The sequence below is a fragment of the Pelobates fuscus genome, chromosome 6 (assembly GCF_036172605.1).
Source record: "Pelobates fuscus isolate aPelFus1 chromosome 6, aPelFus1.pri, whole genome shotgun sequence".
Classification (NCBI taxonomy): domain Eukaryota; kingdom Metazoa; phylum Chordata; class Amphibia; order Anura; family Pelobatidae; genus Pelobates; species Pelobates fuscus.
Window position 1 is genome coordinate 36,032,184 of NC_086322.1, and position 24,898 is coordinate 36,057,081.

Genomic DNA, 24,898 nt, shown 5'->3' on the forward strand with positions numbered 1-24,898 from the left:
CTAAGCAATGGTTTATTGTACCCCTAAGAGTCCTTCTCATTTATAGAGCCTGCATGGGTTTAGTTAATAGATTTTCTCTTAAACTGCTTTAATATAGGAATTATATGTTATTAGTCTTTCCTATAAGATGAGCCTTCTTAACTCAGCCAAAAGAGGTTTAACAAGTACCTCGACCCCTTTGTTTGAACACAAAGACTCCAAAAGCTCTTAAGACCACGACAATGCCAAGATTGGTGTCTTGTAATTTGTCCTGACAAGTGCCGAGTTCCATTATACCCGCCATGTCACCGCGGATATAATCAGATCATCACTGGTTGAACAAAATATGATTAGGACAATGCACAGATTTATGGTATACCTTGAAAAGCAGACATCTGGTTAAAAAATAAATAAATAGATCATGTGAATTACAGTGACCCAGATACAATAAACCCATGTAATGTTTAATGATTATATCATGCCATGTGTATGCAAACAGGTCTCTAGAATTGCCTATGTAGTCCTTATAACAATTTCTAAGTATTCATGGTTTTGCAAACAGTATTTTGTTACGTTTTTGCAATGGACAAGACTTGGTGACACTATATAGGAAATAATAATAATTTTCTTTTTAAATATTTTATTGAAAATTATTTTTAGATACAATACAAAACAATATAATTCAATAAATTAATATATTTTATCAATTTGAAAAAGTATACGAACCGAACAATAGTCACTTAGAAACAAGAAAGAGAGGGCCTGTATCTCTTACATGGCCTAGAATAATAGTTTTCTTTATGCAGTGTGCAAGGAAAAACATTAGAATATGTAGAAGAAGCGTGTTTCCTTTTTCTTTTACTTCTCACTACTTGCTGCTATACTATGCTAGTTGCAGAAAACATTGAAAAAATGATAATAAGGGTCCAAGATTGACAGGTTGACGTTTCAGCCACTTCTCGGACTGGTGAAAGCTCACCAACACCTGAATGGGGCAAAGCAGCAACTGTAACGCATGGACCTGAGTGCCCCAACATATTGATTAGCCCAAGATAACCATCACTGAATATCTCACAGCGAACGGACCAGCTGCCATATATGATATGATCGAGGCAGCATTGTATTAAACAGAGAGTTTTAGATTCACCAAGGAGGGCTGCTAAGTTTAATAGTAAAACTGAATATTCTGAAGTTATGACTAAAATATGAATACACAATGTTAGAGTGTTCCTTTAAAAGTATTTATTAACACAGAATCCACAGTTTCTTTTAGTTTAAACAGAATTTTAGCGAATTAGAATATGAAATGGGAACCTATGCTTACGTTCCTCTAGAATGTAAGCGCGTATGAGCAGGGCCCTCAACACCCTCTGATCCTGCGCGTCCAGCTGGTCTTGTTGCAAATACATGTCTGTTTGTCCATCTATTGTACAATGCTCCGGAATTTGTTGGCGTTTTCTAAATAATAACAACTATAGAGGAAACTATGGTTCCTAAACAGCTTTGCTTTGCTCATGCACAATGATATTCAAAAAGCATAATTTTGGTATCACTAGAAGACGCCCCATCAACTGTTACAAGCAACCCCACACTAAGATACTGGGCCACCTTCAGCAGTACAATGTAAAAACATAAAAGACTGAGGATGTGCTTTAACTAGGAGTAATGTAAAAACAAAGCCCTGTTCGAGTCAGCTCTATTCCTACAATAACCTCAGACTGCCTTCTGGATGTAACACAAGACGGATGCTCGTCTCAAGATGACACAGGACCTCTCTCTGCACAATAAACAAACCTATTATAATAGAGACTGGCTTTGAAAAATCAGCTTAACGTCACAATCTGAAAACAAAATTAAAAACTCAATTTCCACAACCGGATTAGCGAAGGGGCTGACCTTATTCAAGCTGATCTGATTTTTTTTTTTCTTTTTAAACTATTTCTCCCAGCATGAGATCATTCCTATATAAACCTTTTTTTTTTTTTTTTTTTTCTTTTTTTTTGCTCGGTATCAAACCTATTAGAACTGCAGACTAGCAACAGCAAGAGAATTTAAGCACTTTTTTGCTACTTATTCAGGTTTTAAGATTTTTTATTTTTTTTTTGCCTTTTTGTTGATGCGGATTCATTTGCTTTCTTTTATAAAGACTCTACTAACACGAGGCTTTGACTTGCCTAAGCTTTGCAGGTTCGTGAACGGAGCCAAATTGCTACGTACAGCAGGTTACCATGGCAACTTACAAAACTGGACAAGAAAAACAACACAAAAAAAAAAAAACACAACAGAAATTAACCTGAATTTAATGATGCCAATGCAATAAATCTGCCTGTAGCCCCTGAAATGCTGTTAAAGTCGTATGTAAATAATCCTATATTATTAAATTGTATGCGTGCTTGATCACGGCCCTCTTCACCTACTGTTATCGCATGTCAAGTCAAGCATGCTTTGTTAGAATAGTTTGTCGTGTTTACTTGTTTATCTTTGTACAGCACTGAGGAATATGCAGGCACTATATAAGCAATTGTGTATATATATATATATATATATTGTCCCTTTATATCCTTGCACACATACTTTAGTGCAATAATTGCCTGGTGCACTTTAGCCAATGTCATAGATTGATATACAAATATTGAAAAAGAGGCTTGCACTCACGGTCTTTGTTTCTTTAAAACAATTTCCTTTTTATTTCATTCCTTTAAAATATGATCGACGTTTCAGCCAACGTCCGTGGCTTTCATCATAGATATATTATTTTTTTATATACCTTACTTTATATGGGCAGGTGGTTTAAAAAAAAAACAAACAAAAAAAAACAACATCTACACCCACCCCCAACCTTCAAAAACGAAACAAAAAACAGACATGTACTGATGTGAAAATTACTATTTAAGGTAGTTAATCAAATTGGTTTTAGTTTTATTTGATGCCGTCTGCACCAATGGTTCTCAAGACTTTTTAGCAGGGACCGAAATTATGCCCATGGCACCAACACTGCAACCCATTCTTCAGTTGTAAAAAACGGTTGTAAAAAAAAATAAAATTTTCCAATCACTAATAAAACAATTTATTTTTTAATGAAATCTCTTTTAAGAGATGTGGTCCTTTGTAAGAATTGAAATCTATGGATCTTTGGACCTCTGTCAGTATAGCAGTGCTTCACAATCCTTAAAAACACCAACAGCTGGGGGCGTGGCCAGCCAAACACTCGAAAAGACGTCTATCTGTGAGGCTCCAATGCGACCCCACAATAAAGTGAATAAGGCTGCGAAAATATCCAGCCTGAGACTCTTCTCAACCCCCCACAGAGTGCACGATGGGGCACAAGAATAAAAAACAGCAACACTTAGAAAGCCGTCGCCTACCTGACATTCATCACTCCTTCGAGAGGCCTACACCACCAGTGGCTCCCAAGATGGCGCCCGAGGCTCAGAATCCTTGGAAGATTTGCAAGAGGAGGAGAGACAGCTTACCTCACCCCAAGCCGGCGGAGCATATCAGACCTCTGAATCGGAGGAAGACTCGGCTCCATCCACCAGGGGGGATATCAGGAGGCTCCTGATTGACATGAGGAAAATATAGAAAGCAGACCTCATGGAGGCCCATGCAGAGATTGGAGTCATCCACCAGAAGATCAAAGAAGTGGAGGAGAGAGAGAGACTGCCAGAGATGGTCAGCTGCAGGAGACAAAATGCCAGCTTGAGGGACTTGCCCAACAGGCATAACACCTTAATTCAGTGGTAGCCACACTGAAGGCCAGACATTGACGCCAAAATATATGCCTACGTGGTATTCCAGAAATGGTGGGTGGTGAAACCATACTGCCGTTCATCCAGGGGCTGATTTCCTCGATGGAAAGCAAGGGGAGCAATGACTCTCTACTGATAGTGTCAGCATTCCAAGTGTGCAAATCCGCTACAGCACCACTTGCAGCCCAAAGAGACACCATTGTAGTCAGAAAAGACGTAGAGGTGAGGACCGCTATCCTGAAACAATCCAGAATACTAGGAAAGGTGCCCTATAGGGACTGCTTGGTGTCCATATACAGTGACGTACCTTTTTTGGTCTTGACTGAGAGGAGAATGCTGGCCCGATCACCAGGATGCTGAGGGACCAGTCGGTCAAATACAGATGGGGAGTGAAGGGCTTTCTAATAGTCCCCCAGGGGGCTTGATGGGAATGCCACCCAGTCAAGGGGAAATCTAAAAAGAAGAGGGGAAGCCCTGGGGAGAATAACCCACAGTCAACCGCTGAACCATACCTAGTGGCAGCGATCACTGCCTAGAAGCAAATCACTAGGCGTAGGCCTGGCACTCTGTGCTGTGTGGTTTTCACACCTCCACTTCCCCAATCTACAACCCAAGATGGGCAGTGTTATTGTGTTCTCGTGCTATTCTCCGCATAATGTGTTCTATATGTCTTTTATAATGACACTCCATGCTCCAGATTGTTGATTTTCTCCAAACCTATATTACTTTTCTCATATAATGAAAAAGATGTATGTTGTAGGTACAAACTCCAATAAAACACAAATGTAAAACATTTTTTTTTTTTAGAAAAACACCAACAGTCTAGGATGTAGGCATGTGATAATACTACTTTGTTAGGAATACCTACAAAATCTGGACCACTGCTGTGCATTGAGGACTGGGTTGGGAACCTAAGCTATTTTTAGAGAGATCATGACCCTTGATCTCAACTTCCTATGTGTCTTAAGTCTACTTATATCCTTAAAGTGAACCTATCGTGATAAGTTTACCTTCATTCCTATAGAAATAAATAGATCTTATCATAAAGTTAAATTATATATTCAATGGCTTTCTTCACACCCTCCCTCTCATATGACGGACCCTGCCTGAAAACACTTTGTCAAGCAAGGCATTCTTCCATTAACGTGCCAACACTTCCTGCCAAAACACTGGCTTCACCGACATTGGCATCAAAATGAAATGACATCTGCAACACCTTCCCTATGAAACCACGAGACATGTTTGCTATTGTAATATCTGTGATAGAGGATTCAAAAACTGCCTATAGAAGAACCCAAACATCATTACCTATACCTAACCACCCAAATATTCGATTTCTAACATCCAGTCATAGCACATTTGAAATAACATCGCTTAATCTAAACACTAACCTGTTCACTAGAGGTTACCTAAAATCACAAACCTAAGAACCGAATACTAACCCATCACAGACACATATCATTTAAAAAAATAAAAAAATACCACTTAGTCATTCACTCACTCACTCCTAAAGACGTACATTCGGAAGGCATGTGAAGGCTCGATTATTTCTCTCCTATAAAAAAAGAGACAACCACGCTAAACCAGCACACATTCACAGATCACAATAGAGAATCTTCAGCCAAAGTGACCTGATTGTTAAAAAGTAACAAAGAATGTTGTTACATTTCTAATTAGAAAGCAGAAGTACGGTAATTAGATCAAAGCCATGGAGAATTGGCTTAATACAGAATACAAAGATCAAAAATACGTCCATGCAGAAATTAAAAAAAAAAAAAAGAGCATTTTTAAATTACACATTTAATATTCCAGTACTCATTGATGCTCAACAAGAACCAGCGGGTACGAAAATGTCTGGATAAGGTCACTTATCACCTGACAACAGGGACTAACAATTTACAGTCACTCTTTCAATTAGAATATACAGGTAAAGGAAAATGTTTTAAACATGAAAAGATAATATGGCATAGCTTCCATTTTATTTAGTGCATCTCCCAGCTTATTCTTGCGCCCTGGGAGCAGCCATCATCAAGACCTCTTTGGACCAGAGACCATTCAATAGTAAACGGCTGAGTACTGTACGTCATAATTCTTCCTTCTATTATTTGCTTCAATATACATCAATTTATTTATTTTTGCATACATGGTCTATTAAGAGGAGAGAAATATTCCCAGTTATCCCTACAATTACTGATCCATTGACACACATCTGAATACCACTTTACCCCTGTGATCCAGGATATATGGTTTCCAATGGTAGAGTGGGGATTCTAATCGGATAATTAATTTCCCCGAGCTTCCGGTCAAAAAGGCCTATGTAAATGGAAGAAGCCCATTGTGAATGTAATGATATAATTGTATTAAATGGTCTCTTAAGGATAGATAGATCGATCTAGAAAAAAAAAAATCAAAAATATGTTGTAGAAAAAAAATATATATATCCATATCCAAACATCTGCCAAAAACAGATGCCTCCTAAATGAAAAATGCTGAAAACTCTTATAAAATGGGTGTGCATGTTTAAGAATGTGACAGATGGATGTAAAGAAAACCTCATACCACAAAACCTGATGAAAACCAACCTCTATGACCACAGAAGAAGAGTTATAAAATGCTTTGGACAGGACTGCAACTTCCAAAACTGCTGGAGAGTGTTCTCCATTTCCTATTACGTTGCCTTTATCTACTGGGCAGGAAAATGATTTGCAATGTGAACTAGACCTAAACCACCTACAGGTCGATGAAAAAACAATTACACATACCCGTGAAAATAGTGGAACCAAGGTTTAGAGAATGGTTTCTTTTCTCTTCCTTTGGAACAGGAGTAACGGCACAGTCTCAAATAAAATAAAGCCAAAGGAGGCCCACACTTTGCTGGTACCACCTTACACTTTTAAAGGACTTATTGGCAATCGGCACAAATGTTACCATATAAAAGGGCAACATTACGCAAGGCAACATAACGGTTAGTTTGTCAGGGGTTTCCAGGTTTCATCCACTAGTAATCTTTCAGACCATTCACATTGACAATTAGCTTGCCGCGTCGATGCCCATGAACCTTTTGACAAAAAATTGGTCTGAAAAAAAGCAGAAATTAGTTTTCTAAAGCATACATTACGGTTTACACTGCCTAGAGCGTCCCTTTAGGAAATGGCCTAATGAACAAGTTTAGATGAAGTATTTTACATCCCATCTTCTGTTACCAAGCTTTATAACACGAACAATTTTAATTTAAGGGACACTTGGGAGGCATGCCATTCAGACTTTGTAGAGTAATCCTGTGAATGTCACAGGCTACCTAGTAAAAGAGATCATGCTAATGCAGTTATTGAAGAACACCTTTCATTATCCCCAGCCAGCCACAGGTATTTTAGATTAACAGCTGGTACGCCGCAGGTACCTTAATCATGAATTAAAAAGCCGAATTCCACAGAAGCTCCCAGCCCTAAGTCATTACATTTTCCCAAAGCACATGTTCTTACACGCTCAAAATACATGCCTTGTCAATGCTTTTGGCAAGCTGCAGAAAGAGATATGCAATCTGCTGTGTTACACTGTAACTGCACATGCATGTTCCAAGCCAGTACACCACAATTTAACCTTTAACTACCAATGAAGCAGGCGGCGCAAAATGAAAATAATAATCAGTGGGGGGGGGGGGGGGGGGGAGAGCACACATTTTGGGCCCCCCTATATGATGCCTTCAATGCTCAGGTCTGTAGCCGCTGATGCGTCTACTTTATTAAAAGACCATGTCATATACATGCACCCCATGTTAGCAAACCGCATCCAAGATGCGGATGTCAAGATGCTTGCACAGGGTGGGCCAAAATTCAGTCGGATTTAACGAATAACTTATTTGTTACATTTTGTTGTTGTTGCAGGTATATATTGTAACGGAACCCTGGGAGATTCATCATGGGTAATTTCACAAAGGAAAAACAAGTAAAAATAGTGGAATTTTATTTTTGAAATAGGTCTCCTGAGAACTGTTCAGCCATGTTCGTCTGACCTTTCAGCTCCCGATTACTTCCTGTGGGGATATCTGAAGGAGCAAGTGTATGTGAATATCCATGCAGAAACTAGATAGCTAGAGCCTTAAACATTAACTAATGTTATGAACAAAGCAATCTAAAGAGCCTTACTTTGCGAGGCGTAAAATATAGCTCATTTAATAGATGACATCTTCCGTACCTAGTCAAATAAATCTCCATAAAAGCATTCATCGTATGCAATATCATTTAAATTGGTGAATCTGAATTTTGGCTCACCCTGTATAAGTACAATGCTCAACATTTTAAAACTGTTGCCAACATGGACACAGGCCACCTAGTATTCAATGGCAGAAACAGAATTAAAGACAAAATACAAAACAAAACAAAAAAAACATTAGGCAGCTTGGGCCTATTGCAGTGTGTGGGTCTCAAGCTTAAACTCAATTAGGGTAATTGGGCCTGGGAAGCAAGTGAAACATGTCTCTCGCTCACTGAAAGAGTTAAATCTAGAATTTCTTTTCAGAGGTCTAACGAGGGTGTGTAATCAGTCACCGAAGCAGAACATAATGACTACAGGTTAGAAAATACTTGTAAATGGTAGATGTCAGACACATATTAAAATGTAAAACACTATATTATGGCTTAAAAAAATAAATTAAAAAAAGCACATGAGGGGGGAAGGCGGTACATGGGACCGAAGCTAAACAGACGCCATTTCTGTCAGCTCCCATCCTCGTTAAACACAATCCACAAATATCTCACAAACTAACTACCACCCAGACAGACTTGGAACGAAAACCGACTGGGGGCATCGGGCGGAGCAGATAGATGCTGTTCTTTCAACCCCCGAGATCCAGAAAGGCTAAAGGCAAAAATAGGGCCTACCTCCAGCCAGCCATCCTCAGCCTGGAGACCCTCTTCGGAGGCACCCAGGTATACGAGAACCTTGACACCCAGGAGGATACCCAGCGACACCTCCACAGCAATTAGACACCGTACACTAAAGCTACAGCCAGGCTCCTCAAACGACCAGCCGGACATCGGAGCGCTACTACACCGACAAGCTCCACCCAAGATAACCATAATCGCCCCGATGCGGCCTACACCGCAAGTAAACTCTCCGGCACAGCTGTCAGAGGGTGAGCACGACACTACGCTCCCAGCCTTCCGGGGAAAAACTGGCAGAAGTCACTACACCACCTTACAAACCTCCTCAGTACAGTGGGCATAGCCTACTGCTGGGGGGGACGCCAAAGGTCCTATTGATCACTCAAAATGGGAATAACCATAGAGCCACGTCGGAGGCAGACATACCCACACTCCTCACCATCTTGGGACTCACTGGTACACTGGAGCACAGAGCCACAAAAGGCCCATCCATAATCGGAGACCCAGCCACCACAGCAGCATTCATCCACCGATCCAGCTCCCTGACTGACACCGCACATTAGAACTTCCATGCCGGACGGGCTGGACAGTGCCTTATCAGCAACTTATGCCGCTATGAATTATGTTCTCACTTCTGTTTTTTGTTATATACACACACAAGTTGTTGCAGCCCTTCCATGCCCTTCCTGCTAATTTAGTGGTGCTCCCATCTCCTCCCCCCCCCCCCCCAGCTGCGCCACCCCCTTGGTTAGGGGCACCCACAATCCTCGACTCAGCCAAGACCAATTCTGAGCACAACGCTAACACTTTAAGACTCCATAAAACAGCTGAACAGTAGAAGAGGGAAATGACGTGCTTAATGCAAAATGACCCATGTACTAAATCCCAGTTACGACATTTATATTTAAGGTTCCATAGTGCACCAGCCTACAGGCGATCACATCGCTAAGGGGTGTACGTTTCAATATACAATGTCCCACTTAATCCCTCCACGCGACCGAGGTCTCTGCAAATCCAGGCCCCATTGGACTATGTAAACCCCTTAGATGGTCCAGCAAACGCAGCAATAACTTCAATAGGTATGCCCCTTGTTATTATCTCTTTGTTTTTTCTCTACCTATACCCCACTCCATTTTAAAATACTCTAAATGCACAGACACCTCACAGGCTGAATAGTCCAAACCATCACGGGAAAATAAGCAAAGCCGTATGCGCTGGTACTGACATCAGCTCTTGTAACAAAAATTGTTTTAAAAAAAAAAGGGCCGTATCTCGGACATTTCATGTAATACTTGCTTCTGAACAAATCATATGTATTCTTGCTATAATTTCCATAAACGCTTGTACAAAATTACATGCACTACAAATATAAAGAATTAGAAAGAAAAAAAAAAAAAGCACATGATGCATTAAACGAAAGAAAGAACAGATAAAAAAACAGGGAGATGAGAAAACAGGAGTGTACAAGAAAAGAAAATGGTAAAAGTAATAAGTTGGGAATGAATTTGAGATTGACCGGTGAGGTAGTAGCCAAATGAAATCGGAATTCAGAGAACTGGAGAGCAGGACAGGAGCAGTGGAGTTGTAGAAGACTAGTGAGGACGAGTAAGGAGGAGCAAAGTAGAGAAGTTGAGAACATTTAAACAGAATGAGGTGTGTTGTGTCACTCAGATGCTGCGATTCTAAAAATACTCTCTATGGTGTATGCTGACTGATAGAAAATGGATCTATACAGTTCTGAATTTTTTTTTTTTTTTTTTTTAAGTTTAGGAGTCATGGCTCCCTGGGACATGTGAAGACTTGTACCTGTACTACATATTGGAATACGGAATAAATTTGGAACCCTCGATGCAGTTTTGTCAGGTCTGGGCCTCCCCTTTGCGGTTTCTACAACCATCAGGATTAATGTTACCGCCAAGTATAAGAGCATTTATAGCCTTAACTTGTTACCCAAAACAAAATTCCTTACAACCTACCTGTTCCACCCCCTCCAGAAAAATTATAATACTTAAACCACAACAAAGTTTAAGGTGGGTGGTAAGGCAAGTCTGAATTTCAGGAGCTAAACAGCAAAGCAACATTAGATTCCTAAATCGCACAGACAAGGAAAGCAGGCGTGAAAGGTGAAGCGAGGCTTGAGGCTCAAAGAAAGAAAAAAAAAAAGAAAAACTAACAATATGTGTCTCATACTTAGGAAATATACGTTGATATAGCCAGTGAGTGTATGGAAGTCCGGGGCTGTTCTGAGAAATATTTAGCAATTTAAGCAAATAAAAAGTACCGTATATACTCGAGTATAAGTTGAGTTTTTCAGCACATTTTTTGTGCTGAAAAACCCCAACTCGGCTTATACTCGAGTCTATGTCTGTATTATGGCAATTTACATTGCCATAATACAGACAAGGGGCTGTGTAGGAGGGGGCTGGCAGAGAGCTGTTACTTACCTCTCCTGCAGCTCCTGTCAGCTCCCTTCTCCTCCGCGCCGGTCCGGTCAGCTCCCCTGTCAGCTCCCAGTGTAACTCTCGCAAGAGCCGCGGGGTCAGAGCGTGGCCACGCTCCCCGCGGCCATGAGACATACACTGTGAGCTGACAGGGGAGCTGACCGGACCAGCGCGGAGGAGGAGGGAGCTGACAGGAGCTGCTGTGAAGGTAAGTTACAGCTTCCTGCCAGCCCCCCTCCTACAGCCCATCCACTGGACCACCAGGGAATGAGAGCCCCCCTCCCTGGCCAGCTAACAAGCAGGAAGGGGGACGAAAAAAAAATATAAATAATAATAAAATAAAATAATACTATTTAAATAATAATAATAAAATAAAAAATAACAAAAAAATAAATAAAATAATAATTAAAAAAATAACAATAATAAAAATGCCCACCCCCCCCACCAAGGCTCTGCAACACATACACAAACACACCCTGCATCACAAACACACACACACTGCACTCATACATACACACACTGCACTCACACACACACTGCACTCACACACACACTGCACTCATTATATACACACACACAGTAAATAAATATTCAATTAATATAATTTTTTTAGGATCTAATTTTATTTAGAAATTTACCAGTAGCTGCTGCATTTCCTATCCTAGTTTTGTACTCGAGTCAATACATTTTCACAGTTTTTTGGGGTAAAATTAGGGGCCTCGGCTTATATTCGGATCGGCTTATACTCTAGTATATACGGTAGTTTAGAATAATAATAGGTTCTAAACACATCTATTGTAATTTTAAGACAATAACTGTCACACACCAACAAGATGGAGCTTCAAGAAAAGAGTGACAGAAGGATCTAAGCCCAAAATAGAAACACTTGGGAGATATGGGTATGGTCCACCTTTGACCGTTTAAAACAAGAGTTATGGGTAGCTGGTCAGGTGGTATCGGGAGAGAAACCTCAGACAGGATAACCCAGTATGTGTTTAAGAAACATTAATAAGACATGCAAGAGTGTGCTTCACAACACAAACAAAATAAGCCAAAAATCTGGCTTCCAAATCTTAACGTGTCCAGTCCCTCTACAGATTTCATCCTGAAATTATCTACAATTACAATTCTCTATATATCACCAACATATTCCACAGGATTGTACAATTGGTTCAAACACTTAATTCTAACAAAACATGTTTGAAATGCAGGGAATGTGGGGGGGAAGAGGCCCATGCCCAAACTAGCTTACAATCTATTGCAACAATGACAAAACATATATTGCATTGTAACCATCCCAGTGATAAATTGTTTCCCCTGGCACAGATTACTTTGCAGCACATCACTGACATAAACAAACTGTGAAACACACTGTGCAAGTCAAGAACCTCCCTGAGATCATTTAAATCAAGCATGTCAAACTTGCCGCCCACAATGAATATATTTGCGGCCCGCCTGCCCTGGGGCCGCTTTGTGTTGTGGCTGCAACTAGCCGCAAGACAGGTTGCACTCAAACCCTCCACAGTCTATTGCGTGCTCCCATGGCCGCAAGAGGGCTGAGTGGCTGTCTGTCTGACACTCCCCCATCCCTCCTGCTCGCAGTGCCAGAGGAGCGTCTGGCCTGCTTGAACAGAGAAGGGCAGAGCTGGAACTGGAAGACAGATGGCTGATCTTAAGGTTGGGGAAGAGGGGCTTGGGGGACCTTCCGATGTAGTTTGTTAAATTGGGGAGGTGGACAGTATTAATTTGGGGGAGGGGACCAGTGTATTAAATTTGGGGAGGGAGGGGCCCAGTGTATTAAATTGGTGGAGGGAGGGGGCAGTGTACTATTATTATTATTATATGTATATAGCGCCATCACATTTCATGGCACTTTGCAATGAGTGGACTAACAAACATGTAATTGTAACCAGACAAGCCTGACGCACAGAAACAGAGGGGTTGAGGGTCCTGCTTTGTACTGTACTTTTCGAGATAAGCCTATGTTTCTATGAAAACTGAAGGGTTTTTTTTCTTCTTCTTTTGCGGCCCACATAAACGTAGACCTTGTTTATTTGGCCCGTGTTAGCCTTTGAGTTTGACATGCTTGATTTAAATGGAAGATCCCTCCATTAAAGCAGGATTGTCCCCATAGGAAGGGAAAAACTCTCGGCACACTGGCATTCTACTGCAGAGGCAAAACCCAGCAGCACAGCAAGTCCATAAATCTCCTTAAAGAAAGAAAATAGTACATAGGCTCGCAATCTAATATAAAATATAAATTAAATATTTTCTAGGAAGCTACACCCTTATATTTTAGCACATGGTTAAAAGATGGTCAACATTATCCCTTATAGTTTCACCAGGGCTTACAATTGTAAGTCCTATTCTACTAGCCAGACCCTGAAAGTTACTGGAGGGTGCATGGCACATGGACCATTGGTGAATTTCTACTAGACAGGGCTAAAATTGTCACTTGACAATAGGGAGTTGAATTTCTGAACCCTGGCTATACGTTCATACAAGACTGGCCTAAGTTCTCCTGCGATCCATGACCCAGGCACATGTAGAATAGTCTGGTACGCCACATTGAGATATGAAACCATTTAATAATTCTGAGGATGTTATTTCCAGAGTCATTTTAACACTTTTCTTTCTACTGATAAACTGCTAAAAGTGTCACCACAAAAAGAGTAAAAGTAAAAAAAAAAAAAAAAAAAAAAAAGAGCAGCAGATGCGATTAAAGGCACAGCACGAGATGCACAGGCACTTTAAACATGCCGGGTCTTCACTCTAGTGAAGGGACACTATAGTCACCAGAACAACTACAGCTTATTGAATTTCTAATGGTGAGTAGAATCATTACCTTCAGGCTTTTTGCTGTGAACACTGTCTTTTCAGAGAAAATGCAGTGTTTACATTACAGCCTAGTGATAACTTCACTGGCCACTCCTCACATGGCTGCCAGAGATCCTTCCTGGGTCATGGCTGCCTAAAATGCATCCAAACATTCAGTATCTCCACCCTCTGCATGCAAATGTCAGGGTACCTGTGGTCTCTACCTCCGAAAGAGGTAGAGACTTAGCTGTTCCGCCATGCAGACGGTCTGATGGCTCCCTTCCCCGCGGTCTATCCGGTCATGCTAGGCCGGCCGCGAGGGAGTGACTGCCTTTTACAGCATCTAGGCAGGAAGTAGTCATCAGGACACTCCCCCGGAACGACCTGTCAGTCAGTTGCTGCAGGACCAATCAGGACGCCTCGGAGGCGTGGTTACTGCTCTGAACAGGGTATTTAACAGAGCTTCTTTCATTAGCTCATTGCCCTGTCGTGGTTCTAGCTTGTTCTAGTCACTCAGTGCTTGTGTATTCTATTATCCCTTTTGGTTTTGACCCGGCTTGTTTACCTTACTCTGCTTATCTCTGTTACTCTTGATTCGGCTTGTCTCTCGCTTACCTGTCTTCTGTTACCCTCGACCTCGGCTTGTCTTTGACCATTCTATACTGTACTACTTACGTTAGTCCGGCCATTCTAAGGTCCGGTATACGTATCTGGCTACTGTTTGTACTCTGCGTGTTGGATCCCTGTCCCGATCATGACAGCAAACACTGAACTTTCCTCATAGAGATTCATTGATTCAATTCATCTCTATGAGGAAATGCTGATTGGCCAGGGCTGTGTTTGAATCGTGCTGGCTCTGCCCCTGATCTGCCTCCTTGTCAGTCTCAGCCAATCCTATGGAGAAGCACTGTGATTGGATCAGGCTTCCACTTCTAATGATGTCAGCAGGCAGGTCTAAAGGAAACCGGGACAAAGCATGCAGCTGCAGACTTGAATACAAGTAAGATTTTGCTATTTTTAGGGAGGCATGAGGGGCCCAGGGGGGCTAGATGGTGGTTTTAACCCTATAGAGTCAGGAATACATGTTTGTGTTCCTGACCCTATAGTGCTCCTTTAAGTAAAACTGATATATTTGGACATAGCCAACACTTTCATAACTTCCTAGACTGTAACACGTTACAAGTTTGCATCAACGCAACGTTTTTTTAAATGGTCTCTCTATTCCACTTCTTCCTCCTGACTGTCAGCTGGTACTCTTTTTATAGTGCGACATGATGGATAGAGGGCAAAAGAGTTAATAAATACATTGGGGGGGGAGCATAAAATAAAAGATAGATAAGCTTATTTGATAAAATATATTGAGTATGCAGGTTTGGGAGAATTCCTGTTTCTTTCTGTGAAATTTTGATTTCTACACACTTTGTTTAACTCACACAGAAGGCTGCTTTGCAATTAACAATGCTGGAGTTAAAGGAACACTATAGTCCCCTAAATTACTTTAGCTAAATAAAGCAGTTTTAGTGTATAGATCATTCCCCTGCAATTTCACTGCTCAATTCACTGTCATTTAGGAGTTAAATCACTTTGTTTCTGTTTATGCAGCCCTAGCCACACCTCCCCTGGCTATGATTGACAGAGCCTGCATGAAAAAAAAAACTGGTTTCACTTTCAAACAGATGTAATTTACCTTAAATAATTGTATCTCAATCTCTAAATTGAACTTTAATCACATACAGGAGGCTCTTGCAGGGTCTAGCAAGCTATTAACATAGCAGGGGATAAGAAAATCTTAATTAAACAGAACTTGCAATAAAGAAAGCCTAAATAGGGCTCTCTTTACAGGAAGTGTTAATGGAAGGCTGTGCAAGTCACATGCAGGGAGGTGTGACTAGGGTTCATAAACAAAGGGATTTAACTCCTAAATGGCAGAGGATTGAGCAGTGAGGCTGCAGGGGCATGTTCTATACACCAAAACTGCTTCATTAAGCTTAAGTTGTTCAGGTGACTATAGTGTCCCTTTAAGAATGTGTAAAGTAAATACACAAATATAGGTTGAAAACAAACATTTTCTGTTTCCCAATAAGTGTTTAGGAAGGCTGTGTGAGCCTTAACCCGATAGGTGTGGCTAAGGCTGCATAAACAAAGTGATTTAACTCCTAAAGGGCAGAGAATTGAGACTGCAGGAATATGATCTATACACCAAACGGCTTCATTAAGCTAAAGTTTGTTTTGGTGCTTAAATCGACCTTTTAACATTTCTATACCAGTTAAGATTCTATATGCCTATCCCATCATCCGAGAATGTCATTTAGTGCCCTTTTTCAAGAGGGTGTCCCTTCTGATTCTCCCCTGATGCAAACAGCATTGGTTATATGCCTCCTAAACCCTTGTCCTATTCCTATCCTGCATTTATACCTCTCAGTATAGGGATGTAAGACTTTAACCACACTTTTTCTGGTGATCTCAGAAAAATAATGTACATTTTATAATTTACCTTAACAGGACTTCATCATTCGCACATTTGTGTTAATGGATTCACACCAAGACATTTTAAATGTGTTTTATAACAGTTTTGAAGACAGGAAGCAGTTTAGATGACTGACCAAATTGCCAAGAGACAAGTTGCACAACAGTCAGATAGAAATCTATTATTGAGGAGTATCATTAAGTTGAGTTATAATCAATATTGTATTATACAGCTGCCAATTAGTATAAAATCCTAGAGTAAGCATAAAGCGCTTTGAGTCCCGGGGGAGAAGTGAACTTTGAAATGTAAAAAAAAATTAAAATTCCCATTGTAATAATGTATCAGATTTTTCTCCTAGCCATTCCTAGTTTACCACCGTGGCACCAATCGTTCCATAAACCGTTTTGGTTTCCTGTGGTTCACATAGTATATTGTTCAAGGAGATACAATGATAGAAGGGGAAAATTTAACTGAACATCTAGTAAGAAGAAATACGAAGTTTTACGAAGTTGTAAAGTCTCCAGTCCAAGAGACAGACAGACAGACAGATGTGTGTATATGATATATTTATATTATAAACTTGGATGGGTTTACTATTAAGGAATTCAATTCTACTAATTAATCCTGCTGGTGATTTAATTGGATTTTTAATCTGATCTTTGGTAAGGCCTGCCTACGCATGATCTCTGGTAAGAGTTAATCAGGTAGTGGGGTAAGGGGTGAGCTCTTCCAGGACCCCAAAACACATATGTACAATTAGCTTGTAATTAAAATGCATGTCCATGATTAGCCAAGTGTGCTCTGTTTTTTGTTTTAGGTAAGATAGCACATCTTTTGATTAAAAACCTAGACGCAGCCACAACACGACACAGCCACGGAGTCTGACTTAAAGGGATAATGGTGCAAAATCTATTCTGTAACGTGTATACATAGCTATATGGGGAGATTTCAGTGGGATATATTGCAACCTGTAAAATAGATTCAAGAATGCTTATGTTGCACTAATAATGGCGGCCAAATATATCATGTCAACTGTGGCTGATGCATTATATTTAATAGGAAAATTTAATTTCTCTGTTAACTAGAATATGATTGCTTGATAGCTACACACTTCTGCAGTCATGAGACCCATGTATCACAAAAAATCGTGCATATTGGGGCAGATCTGTAACTTTCTGGGCTCATTGCATATTTTGCATTGACCACTGAAAGGGACATATTTGGTGGGTCCAGTTGCAGTGGGACACAGGGAAAGGCAGGTTTTACTTATTAGAAGCGGCGTCTTGTAGCTGGTGCCATTGTCTTCTAGAACTTCATTTGCCAGAAGCCGCAACATTACAACCTATCTATGGGGAATCCTTCAACAACGCCAGGGACTGCATAGATCGATGCCTGAATCTCACTGCAGAGGGCTTGTCCAGAATACAAAGTAATCCCTACTTTGTTTTAGATCATCTTTGGATTGTGTTGGAATTTCAATGAAATCCCAGTGCAGTCAGGGTCAGTATTTTATAAAGACTATATCTTTATGCAATGCTCATAAGTGAAAGATCCGCTCTATGTAAATGGCAGCTGTTAGACAGCATGATGTTTTCCGATTATGATGAATTAGGAATGTCTCATCAACGGAAAAATGGAGTATGTGTTCAAAACTGAAGCAATCACTATGGAAACCAATGGAATGAAATTAAACTATGACAAACAAAATGATAAACGGTCATAGGACTCAAAGTAGGATAAAAACAATAGCTGATCAATTTGCAGTTTATAGCATAGCTTTTCATATTATTTTATTAGGATACAGGTGCACTGCGGAGTCCACGGTCACTTTATAAATAATTGACTTTGCTTGTTAAAGCACACTTCAATCTTCAACATGCAGAGTAAATCTAGGTTGGTTCTATGGCATGTATTAACTGGCCACTACACACTTCCCAGCACATCCGATGCACAGGTTAAAAGAGGGGTCTCCTCTCTTGAAAACAAATTCTTACCTTACTGGGAGAACAGTCAGCAGTCACTCCTCAAATTGTATGAATTCCATATAGGGCCACCTGTCACTCCACTTGCTAGTTACCTGTAAGGAATAGGAGAGGAAGTGTTATACATCATATAATAAAAAGTAGGCATTAACCCCCTTTTCTTGTTAACTATTTAGTATTTTAGTTTAGTGTTCGTTATTTATTCCCGCTAGTTTTCCCTTTGTTTGTAGTTATAGGTTTCCTTTTCCTCTATACATAAAATAGCTATTCGTCGGAAGGAGAGAGGGAGGTCTACTCAGACAATCCTCTTTCTTATATTGCAATATGTATTGTTTTCATCTCTGTAACACATTTTAGTACTTACTCATGATTTTAAATCCTACTCAATCTCAATCTTCTGTCTGAATAAAAACGTATTTCAAAGAAAAGAAAGCATTGCAATAAATACAATTTTAAACAGTATTTATATTAGCAGGTATGTGACAGCTCACATGTGGTATTCCTTTATGTAGGTTTGTTTTGTATTGTCGTTACTTTGTGGATATATATTTAGGCACAATTTATTATCCCTTTTAATTACCATGTATGTCATGACATAATGTAGAATGTATAGCTTGGAGGAAAGACGAGACAGGGGGGATATAATAGAAACATTTAAAAACATAAAGGGAATCAAGACAGTAAAGGAGGAGATTATATTTAAAAGAAGAAAAACTACCACAACAAGAGGATATAGTATTAAATTAGAGGGACAAAGGTTTAAACATAATATCAGGAAGTATTACTTTACTGAGAGGGTAGTGGGTGCATGGAATAGCCTTCCAGCTGAAGTGGTAGAGGTTAACACAATGAGGGAGTTTAAGCATGCGTGGGATAGGCATAAGGCTATCCTAGACTAAGATAAGGCCAGGGACTAATTAAAGTATTTAGAAAATTGGTCTGAAAAGAAGGGCGGAATGGATCTTAATATAAATTTCCATTGTTGCTTCATTGTAACAATAATAATAGAAAGCCCCTTGCAAAGATGGAGAGTTGGCCACAAGAAAATTGAATATTAAGAAAATGACATTTAAGTTTTTCCTGGGCCGCCAGAGGATACTGATGACTCACACTATCTCTCAGCTTTCTGTACGAGGGAATAATCCTGTCTCACAGTAATCTCACTCACCCCAGACCCTGTTCTGGGATCTCTGCCCATGCAGGTTTCCTGGAAGTGTCCACATTAGATAATTCATCGGAGGATACCCTATGTGATATTTTATTTACATTTCTTTTAGTTTAAAAAGCTAATAAAACCTGCAGACGTCTGTTTATTTATATCTACCCATAGATTCTGAATGTGTAATCATTCAGAGGAAGTCTTATCAAGGTGTAAGAGCGATAGATGTTCAATTCACAGAGCAAAACAAAATATCACTCCCTAGGAAATGTGAGAAATTGTATAAAAATAGTTTATAACCTCCCAAAATGATTGTGATTCGGTGTCCCTTTTGAACACGAGGCTATTCTTGAACTCACAATATGCAATCTTCTGTTATCTTTCCAATAGATATTAAAAAATCTGTAATCATTCGCGCACCAACCAGGGCTGGACTGGAGCCAAAAGGAGACCCAGGGATTTAAAAACTAAGTCAACATTTTTCCTTGGAAATTCTCCTGTCCTTCGCTCCCTTCACACACACATCATTATCAGGGCTAAACATTTGAAGTCCTATGCTACTTAGCCATGCCTTAAACGTTACTGGCCACTGCAAACCCTAACTAGGAGCAAATTTCTACTCCACAGGGCTAGCGGGATAAATCACTCACCAATGGCTAGCGGAAATTTTGAATTAATTTAATTTTATCATTTATATAGTACCAACATCCTCACTGTGCCTAGAGTGGTATAAGTTGCACCTCCCTGATGAGGCCCAAAGAAGGCCAAAACAATTGTCTGGGGTTGCTGTATCATTCGTGCAGAGAGAACTTGCCGGCATTTTGGTTCAGGTGAGATCAGTCTGATGTGCTTCAGATATGTTCCCTCTGTAAGCAAAACAATTTTGAGACCTCAGCGGGGATTTACCGAAGAACTAACTACGGAGTTTCTCTAAGCTTTTGTCCGTCAGAGTTCTCATATCCTTTGTTTTTGTTATATACCACCAACATATTATGCAGTGCTTTACAATTATAGAAAAGGTCTGAGAGCTGGAGAAGGCAGTCGTAAACGAAGTAGCAATCTTTGATTCACGAGTAAGACACAATGCTATGACCATGCACACAACCATACCAACATACACAGGGGGGGTTGAACGCACATACAGACCTTCAAAACTTGTAAAACAGAAATGCATACCTCCCAAGTGTTCCTATTTAGGAGGGACAGTCCCAAATGTCTCTGTCCCTCCATTCGATCCTAATATCCCTCTTTTTTACGAGCTCCATATTGTTGGTGTATGTGAGTGTATAACAGAGTTCCACAGCAATAATACAGTAATAGGTCTTAACAATATAATAAAAGAGTGAAGAAATCAGTCTGTATAAATAAGATACATTGTTCTTGTTCTAAATTACATTTTAGTTGCATGAAATGTTAGTAAGTCACCTAAAATGTTTCAGAGCAGCCCTGCCCCAGGCCACACCCCAACTGCCAAAACTAAAATTAAAGCGTCCCTCTTCGTCCATTTGAATATGGAAGACGGGGTGGGGGGGGAGAGAAAAACCAAATAGCAAAAAAATACTGGCATTAATTCACAGGAGCAGTACAGAAAAACTGTCCTTATGCATCCATAATTAATACACACTTCCCAGGTCTAAACTAATCTGGGTTTCTTCAGACATAGCAAGAACTTTAAGGACTTCGAACAGCTCGCGAGCCAGAGGCAAAGACAAAGTATGAACAGCTCACATCTGATCTGGAAAACACGCTCGGCTTCCAATACAGTTTTGTGAGATGACATGATCCCATTCCGTCATTGCTTCACATGTACACAGACAATGAACAAACACTATCTCACAGCAGAAAGATAACTACAGAGTAAACATTACATTTTCACCCCTTTTGCAGTCTGTGGATAAGAATATTATATGTATCGTTTTAATTTTTATCTTTGGTCTTTTAATTTTTTTAATTGTATTTTTTTTTTGTCATTAATCAGCAATGTTATAACCAGCATCTATTGAAAAATCACAATAGCAAAACATTTTTCGAGAAAGCCTGTTTTACGTCAGAGGTGGGAGCAATACGCGGCTTTGCAGTCTGTTCCTAGTGGTGTAATCACTACTAGACACATAGAATAGAAATTATTCCATTTTGAAGAACTTCAAAAAGCCTTAGTGACTACATGCTAATGTTTGCTGAATATTTAAACACAGCCAGCACGTCGTACATGTGTAGCAGATTAACCACGCTGCCACAGTACAAAAGAAGGCAGCGGGTTTTATTAAAAACAAATGACGGAAAACATTACAGAGACCACGCAGAGCTCTAAACAGTGTTCCAATCACAAATTACACATATTTAAACAGAAAAAAAAAAAAAAACACAAACAAACCAAGAGACAAATATAAAGCTGTTTAAAAAAACAAAAAAAACAACTTAGTATTGTAGATTTAAAATTAAAATAAATCAATCAAAAGATCCTTTAATTAAAACATGCTATTAATTTGTTGGGGGGGAAATCTATGGAAACATAAAAAAAAAAAGGAAAATTACAAAAATGGTAACAGTGAAATTGAATAAGATTATAATCAGATTGTAAAAAAAAAAAGTGGTTAAGAATAAAGCAATTAAAGATTGCTAATAGTATCCATATATGGTTTAATTTTATGACATTTCTGGAATGTCGTGTCAGAGGATATACGTGGTACATTTATGATACAAGGTGCTTTAGTAACAGACAAACACCATACTTCACCTGGAAAATGGCCATAAATCCTTGCTATTCGACACCTGGATAGTACCAGTCTACATCTGGCTGTGTTACAAGTAAAACAATCCTCCAGATCATTGTTTTGCCGATTATTTGAGAACAGCGTAAGCCAAAATGATCATATGCCATGCCCCAAACTACTTGCTCATTACAGACTCTACTTATACACTGTGCTAGCAGTTTTGCTAGCAAATGTATAGATCAGGAGAAAAATCCTATTTTAAAATGGGTTTTTCTCCCAGCTGTCAGTCAACGCCTCGGCATGCCGAGGAATTGACTGATAAGGGAGAGCAGAAAAGTCTTCCCACAAGAGGTCCCTCTGCTCTCCTCCCGCTAGAAACCACAGAGCATATGCTCAGGTTGCTATGGAAACTCCCTTGCTGCCACTAGTGGAACTAAGTGTTAACTAAGTGTGGAACTAAGTGCCACTAGTGGAACTAAGACGTCACTGAGGAGGTTTGCCCTGCTTGGCGATGCGTTCCCAAGCACAGCAAATCAAAAAAACTGTAGGTGGAGAGCAAAGTAAGATCACAGGACAGTCCAGAGGTGAGCATTACACGGAGAGGTATAATGTATCTTTGTGATAAATTGTGTATTCAATGTATATGGGAGCGATTTCAGGTAAATTATGTTTTTCACAACAGGTTCACTTCAAATTAACACTCAACCCCCTTAAAAAGAGCGTCAGCTTTTTTTACCCCCAAATTTAAAGGGATTTCAAGTTCATCACAATGTGCATAGGATATTAAATGCATATTATAGCATAATAACTTGAAAATTAAGGGGTTCTAAAAGATACCGTGTATCGAAGTATGAGAAAAACTGTGTTATAGAAGAAGTAAAAGGAATACAAACTTAACTTCATAAAAGGAATCTATAGTTATCTGAATTTCTTCTTTTAAGTTTAAGAGCTCTTTCATCTTACATTTAAAGATCTGATAGCAATACAGCCTAATACAGCATGAGAGTGTTCAAGTCTCTGCGGACGGTGATTAATAATAATAGCTTGTTAATCCTGGGAGAAATTGGCCATTTTGAACTCAGCAAGTAATTGTTTCCTTGTTGAAGCACATTTAGGAATTGCTACAAGGGCGTGGGGTTGCCATTAGGAAACCATTTTTTCCCACACAAAGCTGCTACTGCAGTAAGATGTCCTGGATCTTTAAAAGAAAACAAAAATGGTCTGCTAAGTGTTGTTTGACCCCCTTTTCTTTATCCAAATGAGTTTATTATTGTAGAAAGCAAACGGGACACCTTTATCTCACGTCTGTTGTGGATACAGATTCTAAAACATGGAGGAAGATCCGTTATGGTTTGGGGGTCCTTAGATGTTAAATGGATAAAAATGGATAGCAAAGCACATGGGAGCTAAAGTTAAGCAATAGCTGGGCATAGTTACTATGGAATGGAACTGGCTCTTTGCTTAGTATCAGTACACTCATTATTGAAAGATTACACAGAGTGAGATAGAAGGCATGGCTAATCTGGGCTGGTAGCAATATCAGATTTCAATAAACAGTAAGTCTGGAAAGGGATTTTGTTATTATTAAAGTATGGAGAGTGATGAAAGCCATCTACATACAACTAAAATTCAGAGCAATCTACATACAACTGAAATTCAGAGCAATCTACATACAACTGAAATTCAGAGCAATCTACATACAACTGAAATTCAGAGCAATCTACATACAACTGAAATTCAGAGCAATCTACATACAACTGAAATTCAGAGCAATCTACATACAACTGAAATTCAGAGCAATCTACATACAACTAAAATTCAGAGCAATCTACATACAACAAATTCAGAGCAATCTACATACAACTAAAATTCAGAGCAATCTACATACAACTAAAATTCAGAGCAATCTACATACAACAAATTCAGAGCAATCTACATACAACTAAAATTCAGAGCAATCTACATACAACTAAAATTCAGAGCAATCTACATACAACTAAAATTCAGAGCAATCTACATACAACTAAAATTCAGAGCAATCTACATACAACTGAAATTCAGAGCAATCTACATACAACTAAAATTCAGAGCAATCTACATACAACTGAAAATCAGGGTGAATGAGCAGATGCTTAGGATCATTCGGCGCAGTCTTGGCATCACAGTGAGAATTTATGTGTTTAAAATATTTTTAAAAATGGAAATGTAGAATCTATGGACAGTTGCCCATCAATCTGGAGAATTATAGACAATACGTACCAGTAAATAGCTGGTATTTCCATAACCTAAAGATTTTATTGTAATCTTAATGGAGTAAAAATAGGAACAGGCCACAGGATCCTCTTGTTCATCCACAGACAAGCGATATATTCAATTTAGGCTATTTTTATTCAGTTCAGACATTTACATAGAGCCCTTGTTACACAATCTGAGTGTTCCGTGCACTGAAGACAGAGACCCATTAAGTGAGAATATTCTTCATTTCAAATGCGCGTTCCTCAAACAAGGACACAAGAAGAATGATGCAGTTGCTGTATACATAGAATGGATGAATTACACTTGCATCATGTAATCAGATGAGTCACGCTCATTTCTTATCAACCACAGGTTAAATGTTACATACAAAGATAAAAAATAAAAAAAAGGGAATATCATATACAAAAAGATACAAAAAAAGCATCCTGAATTAAACAACATTCAGGGCCAG

The 24,898-nt window shown here is 39.4% G+C and overlaps 1 protein-coding gene across 2 annotated transcripts in view; it reads right to left on the reverse strand.

Moving 5' to 3' along the window:
- PTPRA (protein tyrosine phosphatase receptor type A) overlaps nt 1-24,898 on the reverse strand; it is a 171,294-nt gene that overhangs the window by 77,071 nt on the left and 69,325 nt on the right. For both annotated transcript variants that reach the window (XM_063457602.1, XM_063457603.1), the window contains one exon: nt 18,331-18,413. The gene's annotated coding sequence lies outside the window, so the exon portion shown is untranslated. The remainder of the gene's footprint in view (nt 1-18,330; nt 18,414-24,898) is intronic.